This window comes from Dermacentor andersoni, chromosome 2 (assembly GCF_023375885.2).
Source record: "Dermacentor andersoni chromosome 2, qqDerAnde1_hic_scaffold, whole genome shotgun sequence".
Taxonomy (NCBI): domain Eukaryota; kingdom Metazoa; phylum Arthropoda; class Arachnida; order Ixodida; family Ixodidae; genus Dermacentor; species Dermacentor andersoni.
In genome coordinates, this window is record NC_092815.1 from 149,843,350 (window position 1) to 149,865,628 (window position 22,279).

Genomic DNA, 22,279 nt, shown 5'->3' on the forward strand with positions numbered 1-22,279 from the left:
CGGTGACGTCGACGGAGACATCGTGGCACCCGGATAAAAGCAGCAGCCTTTTCGACGTTCCCTTCAGTGGACTTGGAAGCACTGAACGAGCACGGATGCTGATCAAATTTTTTCTGATCGCACAGGTTAGTGACCAGCATTTAGTCTCTTCAGTTAGATACAACGGCGTAACGTTAACGGTGCTCCCAAGTCCACAATGCTGTGTTGCTATGTTGCAGGGTTGTTTTAATGTTGTCCGCTTAATGTTACTAACATCCGGAGACGAACAAAATCCAGGCCCTTACTCTGATTCAGATGAATGTTCGCAGCAGGAACTAATGAAACACATTCTAAGAGAACAAAAGGAAACGAACAAAACACTGAAACAACTGTCTTCAAATATCAAGCATGTGGAGACAATAGTTGCAGATTTGCAAGAAAGAATGACAGTTATTGAGAATGAAAGGGGATTATGGAAAGAATGCGAAGACAGGATAGTACACTGCGAGGAATCTTGTAAATCTACCATGATGCAAGTAGAATTTCTGGCATCGAAGGTCGATGATTTAGAAAATAGAAGTAGGCGGAATAACCTAGTAATTTATGGATTAAGAGAGAGCTCTGATGAAGATGTTAAAACACTTGAAGAAGAAGTGCACGGTATACTTAAGAAGATCCTAGGAATAGAAATTAACTCAATAGAACGAGTTCACAGAATTGGTACAAAGCAAAGCCAAAGGACACGCCCCGTTATTATCAGGCTATTCAACTTCGCTGAGAAAAACAAAATATTATCAAGCTGCTTCAAGGTGAAAAACAGCCGGATTTCAATATCCGAGGATTTCTCAAAGAAAGTATGCGACACACGTGCTAAATTATGGTGTTCTGCAGTAAGTGACAAGGCGAAAGGGGCAAAGGTATCTCTGTTATTTGATAAACTAAAAATAAATGGCAACACCTTTATATGGAATGAGTGTGAGGTCAGAAGAATTGAACTATCTAAACCGAAAACTTCTGCACACGCTGGCCCAGCAGCTTGCGATGGCACGTGACAACAACGTGCGAAATGTATCAGAGTGTTATCACTGAATGCGCGCAGCGTAGTCAATAAGTCCAGCCTACTTGAAAGCATAGTTGCAGCCCATCAACCGCACGTTATAGTCATCACGGAAACCTGGCTTCAGGAAAGCGTCCAGGATTCCGAAGTGTTTCCACCTTCTTATCGGCTCATACGGAAAGACAGAGAATCGCGGGGGGGAGGTGTAGCTGTCGCAATTAAATCTGACATAAAATTCACAGTTTTAAACAGCCTACCTGACCATGAAAGCGTATGGTGTAACCTTACATTTAATGGAAAAAGCATATTTCTGGGTGGCGTATACCGACCTCCGAATGCGCCCCCTGAATACCTAGACGTTATGCATGATTACATTGCACAACACACTTATTCACGTTCCAATATTATTATCACGGGTGATTTCAATTTACCAGGAATCAATTGGTCTAATCTTTCGCACAACAGCTCCGACGCAAAAAGTGCTGAATCACTATTGTTCATGTCATTTACCTTCTCTCTAGACCAGCTAGTTTCCAAACCGACTAGAATAGCTGGTCAGTCATGTTCTGTGCTTGATCTGATGTTCGTAAGCAGTCTATTTCAAAATAACACATTAAACGTTGAAAATAGCATTTCAGACCATAACACTATTGTATTCTCCTGTCCGATTTTAGGAAACTGTGAACGCGTTAAGCCATCGATTGCTGTTATCAGGGATTACTCAAGAGCGGATGACAATGCTATCTCAGAATATTTAAACGCCTGCTTTCTGCAGGTTTCATTACTTCATGACGTAAATGAATTATGGTTACATTTTAAGCATATTGTACACTTTTGTGAAGAAAACTACATTCCCTCCAGAAAGAAAAGAGTGAACAGAGAACATCCTTGGGTATCGCACGAAATAATACATATAAAACGAAAAATTAAAAGGAAGCGCAGAAAGAAAACCACACGTGACCTTCAAGATCTCGTACGCTTATTACAAGATAAGATAAACATATGGCCAAGGAGCGTTTTTTCACTGTTACTCTGCCTTCTTACACGACGAATAAACCACAAAAATCCTGGTGCTACCTATCGAGGGAGTGGCACACCGTATCGCAGATTACTGTTTCAAACGAGACGATTGTTCAGCCTGACGTCATAGCAAGCAAATTTAATGAATTTTTTCTATCTGTATTTAACAGAACTACATTATCATTTCGAGAATCCAATGCCTGAAATAGATATCGACCAACAAGGAATTCTTTGACTCTTACAAAAACTGGATGTAAAGAAACCCTGTGGCCCTGATCTTATATCAGATGCATTTTTGCAAAAACATGCAGTTTGGACGTCAAAATACGTAATTTACAGGCGATCTTTGGAAACTTCAGTGATACCTGACGACTGGCGAAGGGCCAAAGTAATACCTGTGCACAAATCTGGCTCTAAACTCGACGTAAGTAACTGTAGATCTGTTTCATTAACATGTGCATCCAGTAAACTGTTCGAACATATTATTTATAAGGCCATAATATTGCACTTAGAGAATAATAACCTACTATACAGCCGGCAACATGGATTCCGTTCAGGTCTAAGTACTATTACTCAGTTAGCTGAGTTAATCCATGATGTAGCTACCACAATAAATAACAGAAGCCAAATAGATGCCATTTTCTTAGATTTTTCAAAGGCCTTTGGTGTTGTTCCTCATCCAGATCTTATTACTAAACTAATTGCCATTGGTGTACATGAGAAAACAGTGTCATGGATCAAGAACTATCTCGAAAACAGAAAGCAATGCGTAGCTGTGAATGATATTACGTCTGATTGCGTCAACGTTTTTTCTGGTGTTCCACAAGGCTCGGTTCTTGCGCCCCTCCTATTTCTGATCTACATCAATGATATTCGTTCATGCGTTCAGCCGCCTATTCGTTGATGACTGCGTAGTGTACGCAACAGTGAATACCAGAGAGGATCAGGTAAAACTAGATGATTCGTTAGCTGCTGTACAAAATTGGTGCAACATTTGGGGGATGAAACTGAATGCATCAAAAACTACCAGTATCTCCTTCACTCACAAGAAAAATGTGCTTCAGTTTACATACACAATAAACAATATATCACTAAGAAAATACGAGGAGGTCACATATCTCGAGGTCACTCTTACAACGAAATTAAATTGGGAAACTCATATAAATAACATATATGACAAGGCCCTAGGTAAACTACATTTCTTGGGAAGAAAACTTAGAAACACACCTCCTAGTGTTAAATTAAATGCATGCAAAACCCTCATTAGACCCTCTTTAGAGTATGCTGACATTATTTGGGCCCCGCACCAGAAGTATTTAACCGAGAAACTAGAACGCATACAGAACTTAGCATTGAGATTTATATATTCACAATATTCACGTCAAACGAGCATTACGAACCTGCGCGTCAAGGCTAACATTCAATCACTGGCTCAACATAGAATGATTTCCAGATTAAAATTTCTATACTTACTTTATCGCGGCTCCTATCGAATACCACAAGCAACATAAATTCAAGCGTCATTCAGACTTTCTGCCCGAACCAACCATAATAAATCAATACGACACCATCCCAGCCATAATAACACTCACAAGTACTCTTTATTCCCACACGCCATTTCCCATTGGAACATACTACCCTCTAGAGCCGTAAATTGCCCATCTGCCAACGCAATTATTGACAGTATTGAGAATCTGGAATTCGAATGGTGATATTACCTGTATTTCATATGCAGCCTCTGTAGATGCATTCTTATGGTAAACGCTGTTTCTCCTGCTTCCCGGACGGCTCATTTAAACAGTGTATATATTTATTGAGTGTGTTCTTTTTTGTGTGTGCTAATGCTCTTTGTTTTGGATACACTAGTTTCACTTTATTCTTTTTTTGTACTGTATTCCATGTTGTAACCACTCATGCATGGGCCTGACGATGGCCTGCAGTATTGTAAAATAAATAAATAAGAATGCAAAAGCAATATATGTATACATATATATACATACACACACATACATATACATACATATATAAATATAACAAATTTCACAGAAGTTTACAATAAACACAAGTTAAGTTACCATCAGGAAACATTCTTTTTTTCAGAAATTATTTTACATACTTGCAAATATGTATGTGCATCTATGTTAAAAAACATAAAAAAAGAAAATCTGCATATAGGCTGCTGCTTTCGCGACAGACATCACGGCAACGTAGCCCAGGGCGTCATCACATCCTTGAATTTTAACAAACGCGAAGACGCCCTTTGCAGCATCCAGTTTACAACACGAAACCCTGCCACGTGGTTCGGGCACAATCACTGCAGCGGAAACCCGGATTCTAGGAATAGTACTTACAAGTGTGAATGTATAAACAAAATGAGAATATATGATAACTTCTGCGGAACTGTTGGAGAAGTTAACAATACACATCTATAAGAACAAATCCAATATTTTAGTTTTGTTTAGAGATAACACATCAACATGTTGTTGGTTAAAATAGTTAAGTAGGGACGGTAGTGTATGTTTAAGGCATTGGCAGCCATAATTAGTACGTGAGAAAGGGATCTGCCATAGTGCCTGGTGACGATATGAATATGCACTTCTATTTTGTTGTAGAGTTGCCGGGGCTAGGAATGAATAGAGTTTTCCCAGTATAGCATTTCTATAGCTTAGTAATGTTTTGAATTTATATATGTCACGGGCTCTGATTATTCTGTTTTGTTGGAAAAGCTCTTGCGTATGCTCGAAAAAAGAAACGTTCGCTATCGCCCGAATTGCTTTCTTTTGAAGTATTTCCAGCATTTGAATATTTTGCGCTGTAGTGTTACCCCATATAAGTGAACAGTAACTGAGGTGTGAATGGAGAAGAGCATGATGAATGAGACACTTAACTTGAAAATGTAATGCACTTAAATTGCAATTTAACACACCAACAACTTTTCGTACCTTTGAGCAAACATGACTAACGTGTTCATTCCAGGACATATGCTCTGCGAGTATTATGCCTAGGGTTTTTATGGATGACGTAAGGTTAATTTTATACAGACCCCACACAATATTATCTGGCAATGTAGTAGAACTTCCCAGAGCATGAAAAATAACGCACTTTGTTTTGGTTTCATTGAGGATGAGGCCGTTTGCCTTAGACCATGCTCGAAGTCCGTAACAAACGGAGCTTGCTATAGGCGTTATTTCTTTTAAATCTCTACCTGTAAAGAAAACAGAGCAATCATCTGCATACGTGACAAATTTACACATATCGCTCACTTGTACAATATCATTAATGTAATACAGGAAAAGTATCCGGCCAAGAATGCTACCTTGGGGCACACTCGCTGTCAAAGATTTTATCTGCGATCTGTTCTCATTAATTTCAGCAAACTGATGTCGGCTTTCTAAATAAGATCAGATAAGTTCAAGTGTTATTCCTCGGAAGCCATATTTTTCCAGCTTTATCAGCAGCAATTTCTGGTTGACCCTATCAAAGGCGTTGCTGAAGTCTAAGTATAACCCTAAAGTCAGAAATTTTTTGTCAGTGTTCTCTAGAATAAGCTCCTTCTGTATACTTAAAGCAGTTTCCATAGACCGCTTTTTCTTAAACCCGTGTTGACAGTCGGTTAGCAGGCTATGTTTTTGCGAAAATTTATTAATACAAAAGTTAACAATTTTTTTTAGTCCCTTTGATAGCACAGGAAGTATAGATACTGGCTAATAATTGCCCATATTATTTTTGTCACCTCCTTTGTGAACTATTACTCTCGCTACCTGCATATTATGCGGGAAAACTCCGGTTGACAAGAAAATATTAAAAATGTGCATTACTGCAGGTGCAAGTAAGTCTATGATGCACTTAATTGGCCTAATTTCTAAATCATCTACGTCTTGACTATGGCTATTTTTCAAGGATGAAAATGTTGTAATCACCTCAGGGATGCTAGTAATATTTAGGAATAAAGATTCTCTTAAGGAAGCGGCATCCATTGTATCTTGAATGTCGTGATCTATGCATCCTACTTTAACAAAAAAATTTTTAAAACGGTCTGCAAGTTCTGTACCACCTACAAAAGTGCAATCAATGTTCAACGTATCTGTTTGTGTATCGACTGACTTCCGATTTAGTGCTTCGTTTATTTTTTTCCATACTTTGTCACTTCTGCTATTACCTCCATGGAGTTGTTAGTTGAGTTTTCTTCTCTATTAGTTGCAGGTGTGCCTAATACAGTGTTTTCACTTTAACCTCCTTATTTGCCTTTCTTCACTCTCATTTCCACTTGAGAATTTTGAACTTTGAGTGCCTATAACCTATATTAGGAAGTAGCCGCTAGCAACACTTGGGAAGCAGTGTTTTTTTATTTTAAGCATGAATGACATTGTCATTCACTGAACTTTGTGTGTAGTGCACAAAGCATCACATGGCAATAATTTCTTTGTTGAAAGAACTATAAAAGACACCGGTAAAAAATTACTCCATAATTAATTTGGGATAAGTAAGCTGAAAACCCTGTATTGTTTTTAGAATGCTTTTCTTCCCAATTGGATGTTTTACTGGAAAACATTTTGCAGCAGAAATTATGTTCCTGTGTCATCCTTCCAAAAGGCATAGTAAAACTTGAGCCCACTTAGTGTCTGCAAAACTGAATGAATTGGTTTTATGTGTAAGATTAAATTGCCCAAATTATACAGAATTTTTTAATGTTAATTATTAAGCTCAAGGATGTAATTAATGCTTTGAAACATTTGTTCTATGCTTCCATATATGTAAATGTAAGCTTTCACACAGTGAACACACTAAATTAGAAATATGCCTGCTATCCATGCTTTTTGCGCGTTAAAGGAACTTGCATGCTTTTGCATGTTTAGGAAATTGCCTTTTATTCTGTTTATACAGCATAATTTTCTCACCTATACTAGTAGCTACAGTGTACTGAGGTTGAGTGCCAAGGCAAGGAACCCGGAAGTTTTACGGGAATAACTACCCAAAATTACTGTGGATGGATCTGGCAGTGGGAGCGGTTCAGGAAGTGCACTGAAACTTCGAAATTAATGTTCAGTGTGACCTGCAGCATCCTGGAGTGAGGGTCTGCACTGGAAGGAAACTATGAAATATGTTAGCAACTAGTCAAACATTGTTTTAACCCCAATGAGTGCTTCTAATGGTGCATAATGGGAAAGGACAACCAGTGACATCGATGCGAGCCTTCAGACTCTAAAGTTTGCTCTATGCATTCCTCTGTGTCATTTCATCAATGGCAACAGAGCAGGCGCGTATGCAGTAATTTTTTTTTTTTTTTTGGGGGGGGGGGAAGCTATAGGTCTCCTTCCTATGCAAATTAGGGGAAGGGTACCTTTATTATACAAATATGAATAATGCCGACCATTCACCACAAAGACACATAAACCCGAAAAGAGAAATGAAATAAGGTGCGTCTCACAGGTAGGCCTGTGAGATGCACCTCTCCTTTACATGGCAAACAAGGAACCCCATCAAATGGACTCACACTGGAAAGAACCGCAGGAAGAACACTGCCAAGAACAAGTAAACAAGTGAAAATGTAAATTAAAGATTTCTATAGTAGAATACATAGCAACCATGGCACATGAACCGCGCGGGGTTGTGTTACTTAGCCAGCCAATCACAAAAGCAAACAAAATCATCGTCATGTGGCCTTTTCAACAATGCGTCGTACTTGATAGATCCGGAGAGTCTGCTGTTCTTGAAGAGCCTTTTATCGGCAGAAGCAATAAGGTGTGCAACAGACATGGACAAAGTGTATGGAGTCTGAGCATTTCACTCTTCAAAAGTCTGCGGTACAGTTCATTTCACTGCTGAACCAGTTTTACTCATGAAACTTCACTGCCAACTGCACTGAAACTTGAAAACAAATAGTTGCAGCAAAGCAAGCATTTTATAATTTTCAGTTGAATAAAGAATTTGACTTTCGCCATTATTTTATTTATTTATTTTATTTACAATACTGCTACTCTCATTTGAGAGCGTGGCAGTTGGGCGATACAGTAGACATGTATATGAATACGCATTTAGGCAGAACAGTTAATTGAAAAAAGGAAGAAAAAAGAAAACAATTGCCCGAGGATGGTAATATAAGAAAGAAGCTGAGTTTAGAAACAAAAATGCAAGTTTTCACATGACAGTTAATTAACATGATTCTGGCAGTTAAGAACACGTAATTAACTAGTTTATACATAAAATAGAAGCGAACTGAAAGATAACACTTAACGCGTGAAGAAATTTTAAAGTTGTGTGAAGGGATACGCTTTAAAGCATACACTTTGAGAGCGAGAAGACACGAATGGAAAAAGAAAGAACAATCTAGGCAAGCAATCAGCAGGAAATGGCAGTTATAACAATTATCTTAGGACTAGCAGTAGTACAGTAATGAAAATTTATTTTGGGAACACAGTGTACCATATGTCCACATAACGACAATCAAACAAAAATGGAAAAAGAAAAGTGGGAAGTCGAAAGCAACACAATGCGAAATTTCTGACGATGACACGTGCGATGATAAATTGTTTTATTTACGCACTGCAGCTTCCACTTGTGAAGTAAATTCGGACAACGATTCGATGGCGGTTATAGCATGATCAAGTTGGTTCCATTCAGCAATTGTAAGGGGGAAGAATGAATACTTTAACGTGTCATTGTTGCATGTGTATTCTGTTAAAGTGTGCGCATGTTTGTTACGTGTTTTTCGAGCCTCAGAAAATGAAATGTACCTGGACACATCTATCTTATAGTTATTTTTTAGAAGCTGAAACAAGAACTTCAGGCGAGCGTGTTTTGCCCTGGTAGATAGCATTTGCAATCCAGACTGTGTTAGAAGATTAGTCGGTGAGTCAGTGCGTATATATTTGTTTTGAATGAACCTTATAGCCTTTCTTTGTACTGCCTCTAATTTTGTTATGTTAGTTGTTGTATGAGGAAACCAGACTGTATTTGCATATTCGAGAACCGGCCTAACGAACATTGTGTAGGCTGGTAGCTTCGTTGATGTTGTAGAGAGCTCAAGGCTTCTTTTGAGGAAGAATAGTTTGCGTAATGCACCTGCCGTGATATTCGAAATGTGTTTATCCCACCTGAGGTCTGAGGTTAATGTAACTCCCAGGTATTTATGTTGTTCAACTTTAGTGAGTGGTATGCCGTTAATCTCATATGTAAAGTTAGATGGTCTTGTTTTCCTTGTTACGGTCATGACCACAGACTTTTTTACGTTAATTGACATTTGCCAATTAGAGCACCAAATAGCTAGAGTGTTGAGGGATGTATTAAGTGCGATGTTATCGTTATAATTAGTGATTTCACTATAGATAACGCAGTCGTCGGCGAACAGTTTTATATTACAACCAATGTTAGCTGTGATGTCATTAATATAGATTATTAAGAAGAGTAATGGCCCAAGAACTGAGCCTTGGGGAACTCCGGAAGTAACGGTGACAGTGTTAGGTGGCATTTTTTCGTAGGTTACAAATTGTGAACGATTGGCTAGAAATTCTTTTATCCAGGCTGAAAGGAGCCCTTTCCCAACAACACTTTCAACTTTAGCGATTAATTTGTTATGGCATACACAATCAAATGCCTTAGATAGATCAAGTAAAATCATGTCAGTCTGGCCGCGGTGATTGATAGTATATGCAAGATCGTGGACTAGTTCTGTTAGTTGGGTTATTGTTGATAAACCACTGCGAAAACCATGTTGGTAGGGAGACAAGAAGCCAGTGCTCTCTAGAAAAACCATTATGTGCTTTAAGATTATGTGCTCTAGAAGCTTACAGGATGTACTAGTTAATGAAATGGGTCTAAAATTTGAAATTTCTGCTGTGTCGCCTGATTTATGGATAGGTATTATCTTTGCAATTTTCCAGTCGTTCGGTAGCTGTGAAGTCGTGAGTGATTTACGAAAAATTATGCCGAGGTATCTACTGCACCATTCCGCATACCTTTTCAGAAAGTCGTTAGGTATGTTGTCAGGACCGCTGCCTTTTTTAGGGTCAAGATTAAGCAGAAGATTAAGTATGCCAGCGTCCGTAATGTGTAATTCGCCAATGCTTACGCCCTGTCTCGTTAGAATGGGGGGAATAATGTTATTGTCTGTAGTAAATACTGATTGAAAAAAAATGTTATATACGTTGGCTTTCGCAGTTTCTTCCTCTGGGCTTAAGTGGGACGCTTCTCCATCATTGGTGCGAAAGTGCCTCCAGAACCTTCCGGGATTATTAGTAAGAAAGCTCGGTAACTTTACATTAAAATAATATTCTTTTGCTCGTTTGGCTGCAAGCTTGAATTCCGCGATGGCATTAGGAAGTTTCGTCACCCTGGATTCGTCTCCTCCTTTAATTTTTATTGTTCTACGCAGTCTTTTCAGACGGCGCTTTGCCTGAATTACTTCTTGGGTTATCCAGGGATTATTTTTTGGCGGCCGCTTGGTTTTAGTGGGCAAGTAGTTTGTGACGCAGTAGAGGACGATAGATTTGTACTTATACTCGCCTATTATACTTTAATAGGCGAGGGAAAATGTATAAAATTATGTGCTAATAATATTATTTTTGTGGTTACCGCCTTATTTGCCTAACAGGAAAAGTTTGAAGTATGAATTATTTGCAGCCTCGCAGAGGAACAGTGGCTGGCGGCTATGAGGCCGTGGGCGGGGCTTCGCTGCATACTTAAGTTGCATCCGACTATAGTTAGTTTCGTTTTTTAATTACCTCTAGAAGAATTATAGAGAAATATATATTTGCGGAACAATCACATTTCTTTTGGATCCCTCGTTTACTGCTCTACCAATTGCCAAAACTGACTCTTATTGTTATTTGGGAGGTTGTGTAACGATGCGTGGCCACCAGTCCCGTGCAACCGCATAGAGCGCAGGACGCTGCGGCTCTAGACATGCTGCGCCCACCGTGAAGGTTAGAAAAAAGCCCACATAAGCACAACAGAGAAGTGGCAACATTAGGCGGTTTGACCGATAACTGTACAAGCGTCATTCAAGACACATGGAATTGCTCCCCACTTCTGGCGGCGTTTACAGTAACGAACGGCACACGCGTTATCAGCATGATAGCATTGCCTGTTACTTTCCTGTCGGGAATGATAACGCGCATGCCGTTCGTTACAGGAAAGTACCGGGCTCGCCGCGTTAAAGAAAGGAAATGCGGACAAGCAGATGACGATTATCGTTGTGTGGCAAAAGGGTGTAATTATGCTTAAGAGTGTATGCTAGCCACCATACCCTTAGTATAAACATATCTTCTCTGTAAAAAAAAAAAAAAGTTTAACACAGTGATTTTCGTCTGGTGACAAAAAAAAAAAAAGTCGCTTCCAAAGATTGTGCGCATCTATAGCCAAGCCGATCCATGCCTAAAGCTTCCCAAAATGGCCGACTGCATCGTCGAAATCGTTAATACACTCTAATCGTTCGCTTGATTTTTCGCTGCATTGGAAATGCAAGCAGTTAATTTCGCCGAATGAAATGTCTCGACGCTTTTCAGCGCCCGTCTCGTGCTTCTGAAAAGAGCTTGCGGTATTGGCGTGAACAGACAGGCAAGTGGACGTATTTATTCTACAGTTATTGAACAGTTACTTATCGATACATCTTGAAGTTAGCCTACAAGTTGTCGTTAAAAGTTCCGTCTTTCAGTAGACCTTGTGCAGCGTACTCTCAGCTCAATACGAAATTCTTGACTGCGTTCTCGAGTTTTGTTTAACGGTAATGAGAAGGAGTTAGATAATGCACAGAGGCAAGGTTTTGTCTGGTCTTGCAGGAGTCCAAGGTGCTTTTTCCGCCGCGTACACTGTTGCAATCGTTACACGTCTGAGGAACCAGACTGGCGGCGCATAGGTAAAGCCGGCTGCCAGTGCAAGCCGTAGTCCCCTACATTGTCGCTATAAAGAGGAAATTTGTACGTGTACTAAGTGTACGCAACGTTTCTTTGTTTAGTATAATTTGGCGGTGCCTCCAGCAGACAAAATGTGGATCCCATACTGCTCCGTCGGTTTGGGCTCGGCAATGCCTCCGCGTGGCGGGCGCGTTTAAGAGAAAGCTTTAGCTCGGGTGTTCCAATCTAAATACATGTAAACGCACTATTCGTTTTTCTCGGCAACCACTGCACCAAATTTGACGAGGTTTGTTACATTTAAAACAAAAGCTTAGAATCTAGAATTTCTGCTGGGTACACAAAAGATGTAAGCGACACAATTGAAGCAAAGCGGGGCATGGTGCTTTCAGTGCCGAATTTTTTATAGAACATGTAGTTTTCCATTATAAAGGGGACTGTAATGCGACGTCTTTAAGTAGGGGGTTGTCTTATATTCAGAGTCGACTTATGTTTCAATATGAACGGGAATGAAGTGTTACGCAATTCTATTAACGAAATTTACCTCTGCTGTTTAAGTTTCCATATTGTGCGTAGAAGCAACAGTGCGTGCACTTACAGCTGCTCAGTTTATCTTCAATGCTGCTCTCATTTTGTAGCGTTCATCACTTGTGCATGTGCAACACATTGGCGGAGGCAATACGAACTGCATTTCTCACTAGCTGGACAAGTCAGAATGGCAATGCACCTTGGAGAACAAGACTCGAATTGTGAAAGTCTGGTGGTAAGTCTGAATTAATATATTTTCATTTATATTTGGTGTTAACTTTCCAGCGCACTTTCCATCCTATTGAAGAAACATTTAGCCCCGTTTGGCCTGTTTTTTGAGGGCCTTACATCAGGCCCCCTAGCAAGTTTTAGCTTACACTGCAATTTAAAGCTTCTTGAGACCCGAATACAGCCATGGGACATAATTACTTTTCAAGCTGGTTATTATTGCCTCCAGGCATGTTACGAACATGAAAGATGTTTTTTTAATAACATAGTTTTAAATAACTGGCATCTTCTTTAAATGTCACAGTCATATGTAGACAGGCTAAGAGCTGCATCTCCAACAAGTGAACATCTCATGTTCGCTATGGTAAAAACTGTATTTCATTGCCTGAACAGAGGTGAAGATGGAGTTATGTGTAGTAGACTGTTACTTGGCTGCTGCATCCTGGATTTTCATGCATTAATGAGGAATTCAAAACAGACTTCAAGGTTGCTTCCTGCTGTTTGTGACAATGCAGAGGTCTAGATCAATTTAGTGTGAAATTTCTTGAAAGTAGATGAGAAGAATATGAGTGAACCACTTTCGACAGTTCCACATGCATTGGACTTCATATCCATGATGAATGTTTGGAGTAATGACTTCAGACTTCTGGCATTGCTTTACCGAAATAATCTTTTAAACTGTGTTGGAATCGCACCGCTGGCACGAGTTGTTGGGGTCTCGGTGCTGACGCCCGTTATTGCCAATGGGTCGCAAGCCCCAAGGGTAGCGTTGGCCTGGCGGCCTGGGGCACTGGAAGCATCCGAAGGTCCCGGCAAAGCAAGAGAAGACTGGTAACAGAACAACTTGTTTATTCTAACATAGCAAAAGAGCGGCCGGTCAGGTCGACCGGAGTGGAGAGACGGGAGAGCACGTAACTCAACAGTACAAATCGGAGCCTCTCCCCTGGCGTCCGGGGCAGCTGCTCTTATACTCTCGGCGTCGCGGTCCAAAAGGGAAGGTCACGGGATGAAGGTCACGGGACGGCGGAGCATGAGCCCACGACGGCGCGCACGGTCGAGCCGAGAGACCTGCTGAACCGAGTGTAGTGACGCATCGCCAACCCTCACTTCGGCGGCGCGAACGGTTGAGCCGAGAGACCTCCAGGCTCCTCATTCGGGGAACTCCGCTCCCCGGCTGCCGCGCTTTGACAAGCGAGGGCACACACACACACACGCACACACGAAGACACGTGGCACTGAAACACGCCTGGACACGCTTGGCGGGGAAGCGTTGCGGCGGCGTCGCACGGGCCAAAATGTCCGCCGCTTTGAACGAAGCCCCTGCGTCCGTTGCATCCGCGCCGGCATTACCGCGCGTTGTAGGCGAAACGTAACAACTGGTTCATTATTAGAGGAGACAGAAGAAATTGAATGCCCTCTTACCAGACCACCATGAGGTGAGCATGACTGCCAACAGAGACACACTCTCCCTCTGCCTTGAGTAGCATCCGCAAGCGACATTCCTTCCTCGCCTTGTCACATACTTGAGCCGAAGAACTACATCGGGTTCACGTGACTAGCACCGCCCGCTTTTTTTTTTCTTATCCATTTTTGTTGCGTGGCACATTTTCCACCGTGGCATTGTGCATTCTGAATTGGGCGATTTACCGAAGTAATGCGTCATGGCGAGCGACACGACTGTGTTTTGCGTCGCACTGTTTGTTTGTGTTGCCTTGACTCTGGCTGGGTGTGGCGCTTTCTCGAGAGGGAGGAAAGTGGCGTTTCATTTGAAATTTCAGCTGTCTGTATGACATGCACACATTTGTCATGAATATCTGTGTCATGTGCTGTAAGGCTGTAAACTTAAGAACAGCATTAAATACATTCTCTTAGTGGTGAATGCAACGCATATTTATCTTTTGCACACAAAGAAAATGTGAACAGTGTACAGTGCTCCCACTTCTGCGTCAGTCTGATAAAAAGGCCAACAAAGAGTGATACTGCACTAAATCAAGTATCTTGAAATTTGGAGACATACTAGGGATGCTTCTGCAGCAGACATGATTCACCAGAGAGGTTAACAATGTACAGCTGCTTGCGGTGACCAAATGCACAGCACCATCAGTTTTGTGCCATGCTATAATTCTATCAAAACCGCCTAAAATTCTTGCAGCTTTTTAAGAAAGGATTAGTGGCACATAACAGTGTGCCTTTTTTTTCCTGTTTTTTGAATGTATATTTTGCTCCCACATAGCTGATGTGACTCAAAGGTTTATAGTCCTGAAAGCTTGTTTGCTTTGTTATGAATGTTACCAAAAACTTACGTGTGCAAGTTTACCTCTGTCCACACTGAACGCAGACACAGTGAGTTTATTTAGTATGGAAAGCTAAAATAATGTAGTGGCTGCACTATTGTTATGAATCTGTCGTAGTGATAGATGTTGCTGATTTTATGTAGTGCTTGTTTTCATCACTCAGGATATCACCCAAAATGCTAAGAGGCAAAGAAAAAAAATTATATAATGTTCACAAGATATGGTTATGTGACGAGTGAGGGAACGAGCTCGCCTGCGGATGTTGCAACCACAAGAGGTTCAAGTAGATTTTATCGCATTAAAGTGTAACAAGTGACTAGAAAAAAAAAAGCCTGGGCATGTCATCAAAAGATACCACTGGGAACAAAAGTCTATGGATCTACACGCACCATGAAATACCCAATTTTTTTTCTTACTTGCCATGTTGGCATACACTGGTCCACAGTAAAGTTGCAGAATGGGGCGGGCCCTCCATTTCATTCCTGCTTGACAAAGTTGAGATCTCTTAATTCCACTCTTTTTAACTCCCCAGAATGCCAAGAGTTGTACCATTCCTCCAACTTCAAATGAAATTCTTACTATACTGGCTCTTTCAGTATCTACCTATAGGTCACTATCTCTGCCGTGGTACTTGCCAACAAAATGGTATTCTACTTATTGTGAAATTCTGAAGTACTGGACACTGTTCCAATGACGAGCTTTAATTGCACCTAAACACTAAGCTTTAGTTGCCAAGAATGATTCTATTTAGCAAGAGCATGCTTGGACTATGACACAAGGATGGAGGCCAAAAAGTTACTGCCCTTCCACTGCTGCGAAGTGGGGTGCAAGCGAAACTTGGGATCTGCGGCTCTTTGTAACGCCTCACGGCGAGGGCGGCACATCAACGTCGACCCCTTTCTCAAGTTCCCGGTGGCATCAATCAAACACTGCCTGTTCTTTGGCCAAAGGCACAACACGTGGCCTGCTCCCACTGCCATTCCTTCAACACAGCCTGCTCTTCGGCAGAACAGACCAAACGCAGCCTCCCCACCTGACTGCTGGGCCTGAACTGGTGTGGGAAACTGCGGGTGTCATGCGAGCGAACACACCCTTTCCCTCCTCTGGAGGAAGGGGACGCCCGTGATTGGCTCATGCCTTGCGCTGCTTCTACTTACCCACCTTAAAGGCAGCGTTTGATGAACTGACAGTGGCTGAATCGGTTAGCATGGTGGTCTCGCAACCCAGAGGTCGGTGGTTCGAATCCGCAGCCTGATAAGCAATTTCTATTTTTGCGCAGCTTGGGTTTTTTCACGCGGTAACACCGACACCAGTGAGGCAATACAAGCTTCTGTTAAAAAGGTCACAAATGGTTGCATCTTATGCCAGTTCCTGTTCATGTGGACATTCAGTGTTATTTTTCACTGTCAGAAGTATCCTTGAAGAAAAAAAGGGGAGGGGGCCAACAAAGTATCAACACTAAAGAAGCAACGTCGACGTACATGGTAGTTGAAATAAATCGATGATTAAATGTTGATTATGCTGTCATGTACGACGCACAAATTGTGAGATGGATCTGGCGAGCTTCAAGCTCACCTGTCAGCACTCTCATTGGCCTGTTGAGCATGTGTAGCGTTGGTAAAATTAGCATTTCCTCTCTTCAGCGTTGACTGCTGCATTGTGGCGTGGTGGAGCACTGCCATTACGAATCCCCTCACAAACTATGACCTACCAAGCTGCACTAAGACCAGTGCACCAGTTTCACGTCTGTGCGCACTCAAGGATGACAGCACGCATTGCATGCGAACTCAGATGTGCATACATACAAATTCTTGATTATGTCTCTCATTGTACTGTTACACTAGGGTACGTTTTAATACTGCTAAAATTACTGCTTAATTTGCACATCACATAGCATTAATTATAAAAAATTCAGCATGTGCATATTATAGCCGGCTATAAAGAAAAAAAGTTAGAGCTCCTTCCAACATGCTATGTTTCGCAAGCTGTTCCAACAATGAAATAGATGATTGCACAATGGTGGCCGCTTTTCATAAGTTAGCTTCGCTGGAATACATCTGTGTTAGTGGTAAAGCATACGAATTTGGTTTCGTGTCTTGGTGAACTGTGCAAGCTATTTCCGGCCCAAATTTCTTTTTAAAGTGTTGCACGCATTCATCATCATCCTATTTTAAAGTTCAATGCAGAATGAAGGTGCCTCCCTGCAATCTCCAATTATCATTGTCTTGCACTAGCTGATGCGAACTTGTGCTTTCATATTTCATCATCTCACCTAGTTTTCTGTCATCCTTGACAGAACTTCCCTTCCCTTGGCACCCATTCTGCAACTCTAATGGTCCACTGGTTATCTACCCTATGCATTACATGGCCTGCCCAGCTTCATTTTTTCCTCTTAATGTCTACTAGAATATCGACTATCCGCACTGCTCTCTTCCTGTCTCATTGTCATTTATCATTGCATTGCTCTTTGTACGGCCCTTAACATGTTCTTGAGATTCTTCGTTAACCTCCAGGCTTATGTGCCATACTGCATGCTTAGAAGAACAACGTGTCTACCAAGTTGACATTTTCAAATTCCCTGATTTTTTCAGGTTTCACAGAACTTTGTTTTATGTCAAGATGGGCTGACACCATGTCACCTGATGCTGTCACTCTCTGGTAAGCATGTTAAAAAAATAAAAACAATCCAGTTTGAACAGTAAGGAGTAGTGTTTATTTTATTCAAAATAGAAAACTGAAAAGAGGGGTTTCTAAAATGCACAGCTACTAAAATATCTTCGAAAGAAACTCTGTGCCCTTTTACTCTGTGAAGGATGACCAGCAAAGCTGCGTACGTGGGCCCCTTAATGGTGAACTGCACCTCTACCGCGGGTCAGCCTGGTATTGCACTACCTATGGGATTGGCCCATGTGTGGCGAGTGCTTAAAGCCTGCTTCATCTCCGCCGCAGGTTTGACTGGCATTTCACGACCTTCGGGATCAGCCCACATATGGGGAGTGCTTAATGCTTGCTTCACTTCTGCCTCGGGTTGGCCTGGTATTGCACTTTCTTTGGGATCGGCCCACCGTATGAAAAATTGTTGGTCTATGCGCGGATGCGATCTGCCAGATCCTCACCATAGACAGCTTCACTGTAAAAAAAGTGGTCTAGCTCACGGCAAATAGAGTCAAACATTTTAAAATGCGAATAAAAAGAGATGCATACAAAAGCAAATAGAGCTATTTGTATCAACTGATAGCAAGCTCATTGGTATCATGCCCGAACTTTGTCACATATGAGATTCTCCAAGCAACTGGAAAGTCAACCTCAACTGTCCTGACATACTCTCAGCCTGCGCATAATGCCTCACTGTTGCATTTCACTGCTTTAAGGGGTTTATTTTGGTTTGGATGTGGGTAACCTGCATCTTAGCGTCAGCCAACACTTTGCTTTTTGAGCGCAAGCTCCTTCAAAGAGGCGGCGGCACAGTTCCTTTCCTGATCATTCCTCAATGCAATGGTCCTTCCTATGCGTGTTCGCCCCATGGATGAAGCATCCTTTTGGTCAGTTGTACAGTCCGATTTTTCAGACTCCCTAAGGGCCGCTACAATGTCCGAAAAAAAAAAATGAATGCATGTCTTTTACTGCCCTTAAGGGCCCAAATCGCCACAGGCACGTCCGAAAAAGCTCTGAAGGTCTGCCAGTACACTTATTAGGCATATAGGTGCTGGCACTCTGACAGGAGACTGCAAGTGCACGCGAGTCTAACAATATGTGTGCTGCGTCCCATACACTTCACCGCGTAGCATCACTGTGCTGAGGCAAAGCTGCCTTTCGAGGACTAGCAATATGCAACGCGCCGTGCTTTACGAGGATTGCAGAGGCAGAGTGGGTACCTTTGCTGACAGCGGTGAATTCTTTCAATGAAAAAGACAGCACCGAATGTCAAGAACCGTAATAGCCTAGCGTTCCCGCCATGGTGATTACAGTGGCCAGTGGATCTGCGTATGAGAGTGTCAGTTCAAGGTGGTGAGATAACACGGCGGTGTTGGCTTTGATTAATGCCATATCAAATCTGCAGTTGCAGCACATTCGGAGTGCGGATCAATAGTGAATATCTCGGCAACAGTGGGGACAAATTACTAGTGATTGAGGACCTTAACCAAAAAAATGTTAAAGTGGGTTTGAAGATTAATATGCAGAAGACAAAGTTGAAGAATTCACATCGCCAGTCAGCCTCTAGAGTCTGTACAGGAGTAAGTCAGTTGCTCGTAAGGGACCCTGATCATGAAAAGGCAATTTACCTAAGAATAAAAATGGGGTGGAATGCATATGGCAGGCATTACCAAATCATGGCTGGGAGCTTACCACTGTCATTGAAAGAAAAAAAAAATTAAATTATGGGGTTTTACTTGCCAAAACCACTTTCTGATTATGAGGCACGCCGTAGTGGAGGACTCTGGAAATTTCGACCACCTAGGGTTCTTTAACGTGCACCTAAATGTAAGTACACGGGTGTTTTCACATTTCGCCCCCATCGAAATGCGGCCGCCGTGGCCGGGATTCGATCCCCATCCTCGTGCTCAGCAGCCCAACACCATAGTCACTGAGCAACCACGGCAGGTGTCACTGAAAAGAAAAGTGTACAACTATTGCATTCTACTAGTGCTAACTTATGAGGCACACATTAGAATCGGGTAAATACCGTAATTAAACTTTGTGATATATGGTTCTTGCTTCAAAAGTTTCCTATGGCAAGCATAAATGGGAGTTGTCGACACGCGATCACACGTGTTGAATGCATACATTGTTTCCTAAGCATCGCCGAGCTAGACGTGCTGCCACTAAAGGGGTCGCTATTGGGTTCAATATAGGGGTCAACAGCGAGTCACTGTTCCAAGTTCAAGTTATCCTGTGAAGGCCAATTTTACAATCAAAATAAGAGATTCGGGACTGTAGAAATGTATGACTGCCGGCCAAGACCTTTGGCCAGGATTGAATTACCCGGAGTCGAATTAACAGAAGTCGACTGTACCGTATGGCAGTGTACTTTGCAGCAAGAATGTATCTCCTACTACACATAGCAGAATATTGGCATGCTGCAGTGCTCAGTGGCTGCAGAACAATAGACTCCCATAAATTTGATCCCGTCTGAAAGTCCCAGCCGACACACGTGCATTTCTATAGGTCCAAACTTCGGTTATTTTGATACTAAAATAGGCTTTCACCCAATAATTCCAACTTGAGCAGTCAGCATGCATGCTGACCCCTACAGTGAACCCAATAAGCGACCCCTTTGGTGACATACCTTAGAGGACAGTAGATGTGTGAAACAGACTTTATCTCCTGCAGGAAATGCCTATTTTCTGCCTGCCCAGGAGGAGCTCCAAGCAATAATCACAGATCAAAACGTCTGATTGTGGTATTCACCCATTTCTAATGTGCCATCTTTAACAAAACTTTCTTGTCGATTTTCATATGCTTTACCGCATAACACGGATGTATTGCGGCGAAGCTGACTTTGGAAAATTGGTTGCAATGTGCAACACATTGGACCCTTGTCCGTTTTTTTTAAAACAAAAATTGTGTGCGCATTTGATTTCTGTTTCATTTTAGGGGCTTTTGTCCTTTCTATGCTAGTTTACACTTTGGACACACAGACAGCTGGCGTGTGTTTCACTCTGGGGCATGTTAGAATCTGTACGTAAACCATGGCAAATAAATCAGTCATGTGTGTTGGCATTTCTTCTGCATCTTCTTAAATTTGACCCACCAGATAATTCAATCTGTTTCGTCAGTCCCGTCAGAGTCGAATTAACGGAATGAAGTCAACTGCATTTTGCTTGCTGCTCAGAAGTAGGAGCTTGAATAAATAACATAGCATTACAACACGTAGGACATAAAGGAGACAAATGAAGTGCCAACTTGCCTAAGTTAGCACTATATAAGCTTGAACCCAGATGTGCCAGCTGCATTAAGGTTGTGACAAAATGTGAAATCGCATGTGTTGGAGACTCAGTAGGTTGGCTTTCCTTCTTGAAAAAGTGTTGCAGAGTGCCTGTTGAGGATTCACTGATTGATGCTGTCAAACTGTTAACAAGGCTGCCAAAAAATTATTCTTAATACAACCCTTTCATGGACACAACAAGGTAACAAATTGTTTTGTGTGTGAAGCATTAAGAGTATATTCGTGATCAAATATTGTTCTTAAAAAGTGACCTCAACGAGACAGCACACAAGACTGCACCAGATCTAACTCACCGTGTGAGCCCGGACTCCCTCTCAGCAGGATGGGCAAGCGAGCGCGATCCCCTCGTCACAACGATCTCACCCAGCATTACAAGTTAGTCAGGAGAACCATGCCGCTACCGCACTAAGCACCCAATAAAGCTCAAGAAGTCACGTACAGGTGGCTTCAGACAGGCACCTACGCATGCCCGGCCTTCCTGCACAAAATCTTTCCGGACGTGCACCCTCACAATGCGTGTCACTACTGTAAGGATATAGCTAGCCTTGATCACATGCTCTGGGCTTGCCCCCTAGTGCCAGGACCACCAAGGAAGAGTGGGACCGAGCTCCACACAGCTCGGACCTTGAAGCACAGCTCTGGGCTGTCCATCGGGCCCGCGACGCGGCGGAGGGGCATGGCCTCTCTGTTCCGACGTGGGAGTGGCCCACTGCGCACTAATCGCACGTACCGACGGATGTCAAGAAATTTATTCATCCATCCATCATCAAAGCAGTTGTCAGAAAACATTCTGCAGGGAACAGCTAAAACACTATGCATTTCTCATTATAGTGATATTATGTGTGCGTGAGTTTAATAAATAGATAATTTGCAGGTGTGTGTATGGCAAATTCAGATGCTAACTTCACCAAAGTCATAAAAGCACACAGCACTCTACTTAAAAGGAATCTGAGCATTTGGCCACTGTTGTGTCACTAATGTGCACTGTCGTAGCAGTCTTCATTACCAATAATAATATATGGGTTTTACCTGCCAAAACCACTTTCTGATTATGAGGCACGCCGTAGTGCAGGACTCCGGAAATTTCGACCATCTGGGGTTCTTTAACGTGCACCTAAATCTAAGTACACGGGTGTTTTCGCATTTCGCCCCCATCGAAATGCGGCCGCCGTGGCCGGGATTCGATCCCGCGACCTCGTGCTCAGCAGCCCAACACCATAGCCACTGAGCAACTGTGGCGGGTCTTCATTACCAAGCAGAAATACACCCAACAAACTATTTTTCGGACATGCATGAGAATTCGGGTATCCTTGCAACACTGCCACGTACCTCACAGAGGCAATTAATTATAAGCACAGCTGAAATTTCGGATGCTGAA

The 22,279-nt window shown here is 42.1% G+C and overlaps 1 long non-coding RNA gene across 6 annotated transcripts in view; it reads left to right on the forward strand.

Moving 5' to 3' along the window:
- LOC126527452 (uncharacterized) overlaps positions 1–22,279 on the forward strand; it is a 25,259-nt gene continuing 2,980 nt past the window's right edge. The window contains exons 1-6 of one of the 6 annotated variants that reach the window (XR_011892842.1): positions 1–125; positions 2,396–2,480; positions 10,214–10,290; positions 11,560–11,611; positions 12,543–12,667; positions 17,546–17,650. This is a non-coding gene — a long non-coding RNA (uncharacterized lncRNA). Of the gene's footprint in view, positions 126–2,395; positions 2,481–10,213; positions 10,291–11,002; positions 11,612–12,542; positions 12,668–17,545; positions 17,651–22,279 lie in introns of those variants that run through there. The other 5 variants (XR_011892843.1, XR_011892844.1, XR_011892845.1 and 2 more) reach the window with 5 other exon arrangements.